Below are 6,063 nucleotides of genomic sequence, written 5' to 3' on the forward strand. Positions count from 1 at the left end.
TGTGCTGAGGATGTGTGGCTGGAGGTGTCACCAGATTGCAGAGCTCGGGGATAGGCACGGGGCTGACCCAGGGCAGGTGAGCAACAGTGAGAGGAGAGCTGGGAGATGGGGAGGGGGCAGGGGGAGGTGACACGCAGTGCTGGGGCAGGAACTGGCGGTCCCATGTATGGCAAGGGGAAGGCTGCACTGCAGAGTGCTGCCGGGGGGCTCTTGTAGATACAACCCCTGCTGAGGCTTTCAACCTGCAGCAGGCTAATTGTGACTAATCACGCAATGTAATTGTGTGAACATGGTGCTTCGACCTGAACGACGAGCAGGGATGCGGAATCTCCCCTACACCAGGACCTGGGGCAATGGGGGCTCGTGACGGTGTCCCGGTCCCATGGCCACGATGGGTCTGTGGGGACGGCCCTTGGGGAGCACGGAGTGCCTCCATCCACCAGAGGGACAAAAGTTGCGGGCCCTGCAACTTGGCACTGATGGTGCGAAGAGAAAACCCTCCAGGCTGAGGGTGAGTGTCTCATTGCCGCGCTCATTGCATGCCGTGATGCAAGATGCAGCGGCTGCAGCACGCCCCGTGCTCGAGGAATCCCCTGCAGCCATCCCCGGAGATGCAAGGACAGGTTCCTAAAAGCAGCAGAACACCCCCAAATTACAGCTGTGTGCATTTTCCTGCACACAATCCCCGTCTTTGTGACAGGCGCAGATCAGCGCTGGGGTTTCCTTCCCCTCTTTTTTTGGTTTGCTTTTTTGTGTGTGTGTGTGTGTGTGTGTGTTTTTGTTGTGGGTTTTTTTTTTTTTTTTTTTTTTTTGCCTCTGGCACCGATTCCACCGTTGGTTTTAATGTTTGTCAAGCAGCAGGAGACCTGAAATGAAAGGTGCTACACAAGCAGAGGGCATCATTGAGAGAGCCTGCGTGATGGGCTCTGTAGAAATGCGTGCACAATAATAATGACACTAATAACAGGCTGTTGTTTGTCATCGAGCAGATCAGGGCCCAGGCACGCCCAGAGCAGCTCATAGCGAGCAGGGAGCTTCAGCCTGAGCACTGCTTCAGGAACAATAGCATGTAATAACACCCGAGTTGCTCTCCAAAACCCTGGTGTGGTCCCGCTCGGGGCCTTTCCCGGGACGTGAGCAGCTGAGAGCAGGGTTTCGTGGAAACCAGATAGCTGCTGTGCTCCTGCTTTTGCTGCTGGCTCGTGCTCCGTGAGTCATTTATCGCCTGAATGCGTTTTCTCAGCTTTTCTATCCCAAAAAGGGGAGGGGAATCTCTCATCTTCTCTGCGGTTTGCGGACAGCTGGAGCAGGAGGTGGCGGGTGGACTCGGTGATCTTGGTCGTCGTTTCCAAACTTCCTGATTCTGATTTGGGGATTCTAAGCTCCTTCCCTGCGTCCAGCCTCCACTGCAGGCTGGAGGAGCCCTCCTGGTCAGCGATCCCCAGCGCAGGACGGATGGATCCCTTTGTTAAAAAGATATTAATTATCACGTTGACATTCCGCCATCCCCGTGCTTACTTTCCGTCTTTGCATGCAGCTGGTTTTTCGCTCCTCAGCAGTTAGTGCGTGCAGAACTGCAGCTTCTGCCTTGTTCATGGAGCTCACAGGGGGAATGCCTCCATGCAGATGTCCGGGAGCTTGGGTGCAGCAGCGACCTCCCTCGTAGCATCATGGACTCACAGAATCGTGAAGGCTGGAGAAGACCGCTAAGATCACCGAGTCCAACCGGCAGCTCTGTCTCTCATTTCTGTCTCTCTGCCTCCTGATGCAGAGGAGGAGAAACTTCCTGACGTCAGCTTTAAATACCAAACCCGGGGCTCGCAGTGATAACGCGGGGCTGGGGGTCCCACGCGGGGCTGCCGGCTGCTCGCTGCGCCAGACGGGCGCTGCTCTCTGCCTCTGCCTGCTGCGCACACGGGGCTATTTGTATAAACTGGTGGACGCCCGTGGGAGGCGAGCGAGGCAATCAGTCTGGCTCCTCAATCTGGAAGGGAAGCGAAATGTGTCTGCAAAGCCGGGTGTTAACGGAGAGGAGTGACAAACGCAGGCACTTCAGGGAGCGCGTGGAGAGCAACGGGTGGTGTTGCAGGGAGGGGTGCCGCGTGGGTTGGGATTTGCAGGGCAGCGGGGCGGCAGCACGGGATGCTTGCAGCACTGAGGTCTGCTGCAGGACGCCCGTACTCCTGCATCAGCCGCCATAGAGTCATTAAGGTTGGAAAAGACCTCTAAGATCATCAGGTCAGCCCACCACCAGCATGCCAAGCATTAAGGTTGGCAAAGACCCCTCGGATCCCCAAGCCCACCCCACCGTGCCCACTGCCCACATCCCTGCAGTTCAGGAGCACCCCCAGGGACCCTGACCCCACCACTCCCTGGGCGGCTGTGCCGGCGCAGCACCGCTCTTTTGGAGAAGAAATATTTCCTAACGTCCAACCGGAGCCACCCCTGGCACAACCTGAGGCCATCACCTCTTGTCCCGTCGCTGTGACCTGGAGGAAGAGACTGACACCCACCTCTCTACAACCTCCCTGCCCCTTCCACAGGGCTCTCACCCTGCTTCCTCCCGCAGAGGGGTCCCGTCTGTCCGTCCATCCGCCTGTCTGTCCATCCCACAGCACGCACAGGGCTGGGAGGAGCCTTGGCACAGGGCAGCACGCACTGACCCCAGGCAGGGAGCGAACCCTTGGGTCCTGCCCAAGGTGACGGGCAGCAACGGAGCCGCTCTGTAGTGTTTGCTTTGCGCGAGTACACAATAACGCTGTAACCTTGGGTTGTTTGCACTAGCCAGGAGTGTCATTGCCAGCGTTGCATTCAACAGTTGTACTTGACTGAATAAGCAGACGTTTTTTTTCCCCCTCTGTCATAATGGCACTATCCCACGGAGGGGCGATGGATGGCTTTTTCGGTTGCACATGCTGTTATCGCTGTGCTGTTCTAATGCTAGTCAAACATTACTGTGAATAGCCAAACTCAATAGCAGCAGTGTTAGGCTGGAAAGTCAATATTAGCTGAGCAAACAAAGCAAATAAAGAGTTGCTATTTGCGTAGCTATGAGTATTTGTATGCTCTGCTGCTGAACAGGGTACTTTGAAATAATAATTAAAAAAATGTTGTTCTTCAAGGCAGGGAATGTTTTTTATTTAGGGTAGAGGAGTCAGCTTTTATGAAAGGCAGCGTTCACTTCCCTGTGAGCAGCCCCACGAGCACTGGCTGCTCTCTGCCCCATAGGATGCTGCTGCGTGGCGGGGCCGGGGCCGTGCGTGTCGGGAGCGCGGTTCCTCCCGATTTCTTTTGCATTTCGCTGTTTCTTGTTAAGGTTCTGGCGTGTTTCGAGGTTCGCTGTGTGACCTTCTAAATGGCACATGCCTATTTATAAGCAGCTGTCTGTGGCCCGGTGCCACTTTAAGGAGCCCTGGGGATGAAATCCAATAAACCCTTCCTTCATTAGTATTGGATCTCTCAAAGCACGCACCCAATGCTCGCGTTCAAGAGGGGGTGCGGCAGCCCATCTCCCCCTGGGGGCTGTTTCCTTATGGGAAGCTCTGCTGATGCCATGTGCAGAGGTTGGATGGGATGCGGACCCCTGGGTGCTGTCCCCCAGGACCCTGGGCCCATGGGATGAGCTGCATCACCAATGCCATCTGCAGAGCATTTTTCGTGCAGTCTCCAGGCCAGGATGCTTCAGAGAGCTAAATAATACAGCTAGAGGATTAAATAATTAATTCCAAAGGAGGAGAGTGGCTGTGAGGCATAGGCAAGGGACTAAATATATACAGAGGGTTTGGCTGAGCTGGAGGGAGATGGAGACTCGTGCTGGGGAGGGGAGGAGGCTGAGGGAGATGAGATGGGGATCATGGAACCATAGAATCACTACATTTGGAAAAGTCCTCTGAGATCCCCACGTCCAACCAACCCCTCCCCACCGTGCCCACTGACCACGTCATAGGATCATTGATTGGCTTGGGTTGGAAGGGACCTCCAAGAGCCCCAAGTGCCACATCTCCACGGCTCTTGAACACCCTCCAGGGCTGGTGACCCCACCACTCTCCTGGGCACCTTGTGCCTACACCTGACCAGCGCTACGAAGTTAAAGCAGAGCTCAGTGCGTGCATTTGCTGCAATCCTTGTTCAGTATCTGGGCTCCAACTTGTTGTATCACTGGCTGTTCCTGTCGGTCCCATATGGACATCAGCCTCCTCTCCCACCCTAATTTTGGTATTGTGCTTCTGTGGTGCTCCTGGAAATGTAAAAACGCTTCTCCATGCTGCTCGGTGCGTCCTGATGTCATGAAGCACATTTACTGCACAATTATAGCACTGGCTAATGCTGTTTGGAATAATTAAATTCACATGACAAATGTAGTTGCATTAATTTTATTTATCTTGAGTGGCTTAACAGGAACTAGCAATGGAAAAAGTAATTATTTTGCTTCTAGGGCACTGGGATTGCTGATTTGGAAACCTCTCTGAGACATATTCCTTAAATGTGGAATAGCAGCATGTGAAATGCATGAGGAGCTAATATAGTGCATAAAAATGAACGTAATTTCTGAAAAATGGAATTAATGAGGCAATGAGACTGTTTTAATGAGCATAAGGTCTGCAGTAAATGTCACTGTTCCCATGTCTTTATTGTAAATTATAATGAGCGTCGCAGCCAGTGCTGCGGGATGCGGCCGGGGAGGCAGCGGGAAGGGGACGGATGGAGCCCGGTTTGGGACCCGCTCCTCTCCCTTCTCCCCCTTTTTGGGGGAAATGTTTTTACTCCCTCTCACCCCCGAAGAGCTCACACCACTGCCTGATTCCTCTTGTTCAATGGGTGGCTGAGCAGCTGTGGGCTGAGCACCCTGCTCCAAGCACGGGCTGTGGCTGGGTACCGCTGGGAGAGGCGCTGCGTGCCGTGCGCCCCGAGCCAGGTGTGAACCAAACCCTTCTTTGCACCGAGCTATTGCAGATCATCTTGATGTCTTTGTTTCCAACCAGCAGTGCCGGGGAGGTTTGCAAAAGTGGCTTCTGCTGAGCACAAGATAGGCGTCACCGCAGCGGGCAGATGGCCCAAGGCTGTGGTGATGGGCACGGTGATGGGCGCCGCATGCAGAGACTTTTCCTCTCCATTTTTTCTCATTTTCTCCTTAATGCAGCCTCACTGTGAAACTGTTCTATGTTTGCAATTTGGAGATATACTACAAACGGGATCATCTTTGCCTTAGCTTTATTCTCAATTTTGCTTTGTTTTCCTATTGACAATGGCAGGGTCTCCGCGGTCCCGCTGGCTCATGCCAACTTTCCGTGCTTTTTCCCCCAAATCCAGCAGCGGAAAGATGCAGGACGCAGAGATCCTCTTTGCCCCCTCCCGGCCCAGCAGTGGGTCAGCACCCCATGGGCACCTCCAGCTGACAAATCCCTGCTGCCTGGGGTGGCTTGGATGCCTTCACCGCCTTTGTTATCAGCACTTCCGCTGCTCCAAGGGGTCTTTGGGGAACTGGGGTCACCGAGTGGTTTCTATGGCGATTCTCAAAGACGTGCCCTGGGGTCTCTGCACGGAGACCCTTCTGTCCCTGTTGTGCTGCAGGGCCCTGCTCTGCATCGGTGCCGCCCCAGTGCTGGGATGGATGCGTCCCTGCAGGAACTGTGCGAGGTGGTGAAGGAGCAGCCATAAGCTCCAGGCGCTGGTGGAGCTTTGCAGCGGAGCCTTCTGCACCCACACCGGGAAACACGAAGAAAAATGCCACTTCGAGCAGAATTCTGAAGCTTTTTGAAGCCTTTCCTTCTTTTGTACTTGGGTTTCCCCTTTGTTTAAAAGGCAGGAAAAGAAAAAAAAAATTAAAAGGACAAAGAAGGGCCCCGGAGGGACTTTTCCCCCATTTCTCCCCCCATGCTTCCATGGAGGGGGAAGGAGAGAAGGAGGACCCAAGCGGGAAGAAACGCAGTTCCTCGCGAGGCGCCCGGGTGCGGCGTGGCCGTCCCCATCCCAAATTCCCTGGGCTCCGCTGGTGCTGAGCCAGCAGATCTGAACGGGGCCGCCCGAAACGGGGCCTTGCTCCGCTCAGCAGAGGTTGGAGCG

At 54.6% G+C, this 6,063-nt stretch overlaps 1 long non-coding RNA gene across 1 annotated transcript; it reads right to left on the reverse strand.

Moving 5' to 3' along the window:
• Positions 789-5,524, reverse strand: LOC110403735. Its single transcript, XR_002441816.1, has 2 exons — positions 2,514-5,524; positions 789-1,984 (listed from the first exon to the last, which is right to left on the reverse strand). It is a non-coding gene; the product is annotated as an uncharacterized LOC110403735 (long non-coding RNA).

The sequence above is a fragment of the Numida meleagris genome, chromosome 9 (genome assembly GCF_002078875.1).
Source record: "Numida meleagris isolate 19003 breed g44 Domestic line chromosome 9, NumMel1.0, whole genome shotgun sequence".
In the NCBI taxonomy this organism is placed as follows: Eukaryota; Metazoa; Chordata; class Aves; order Galliformes; family Numididae; genus Numida; species Numida meleagris.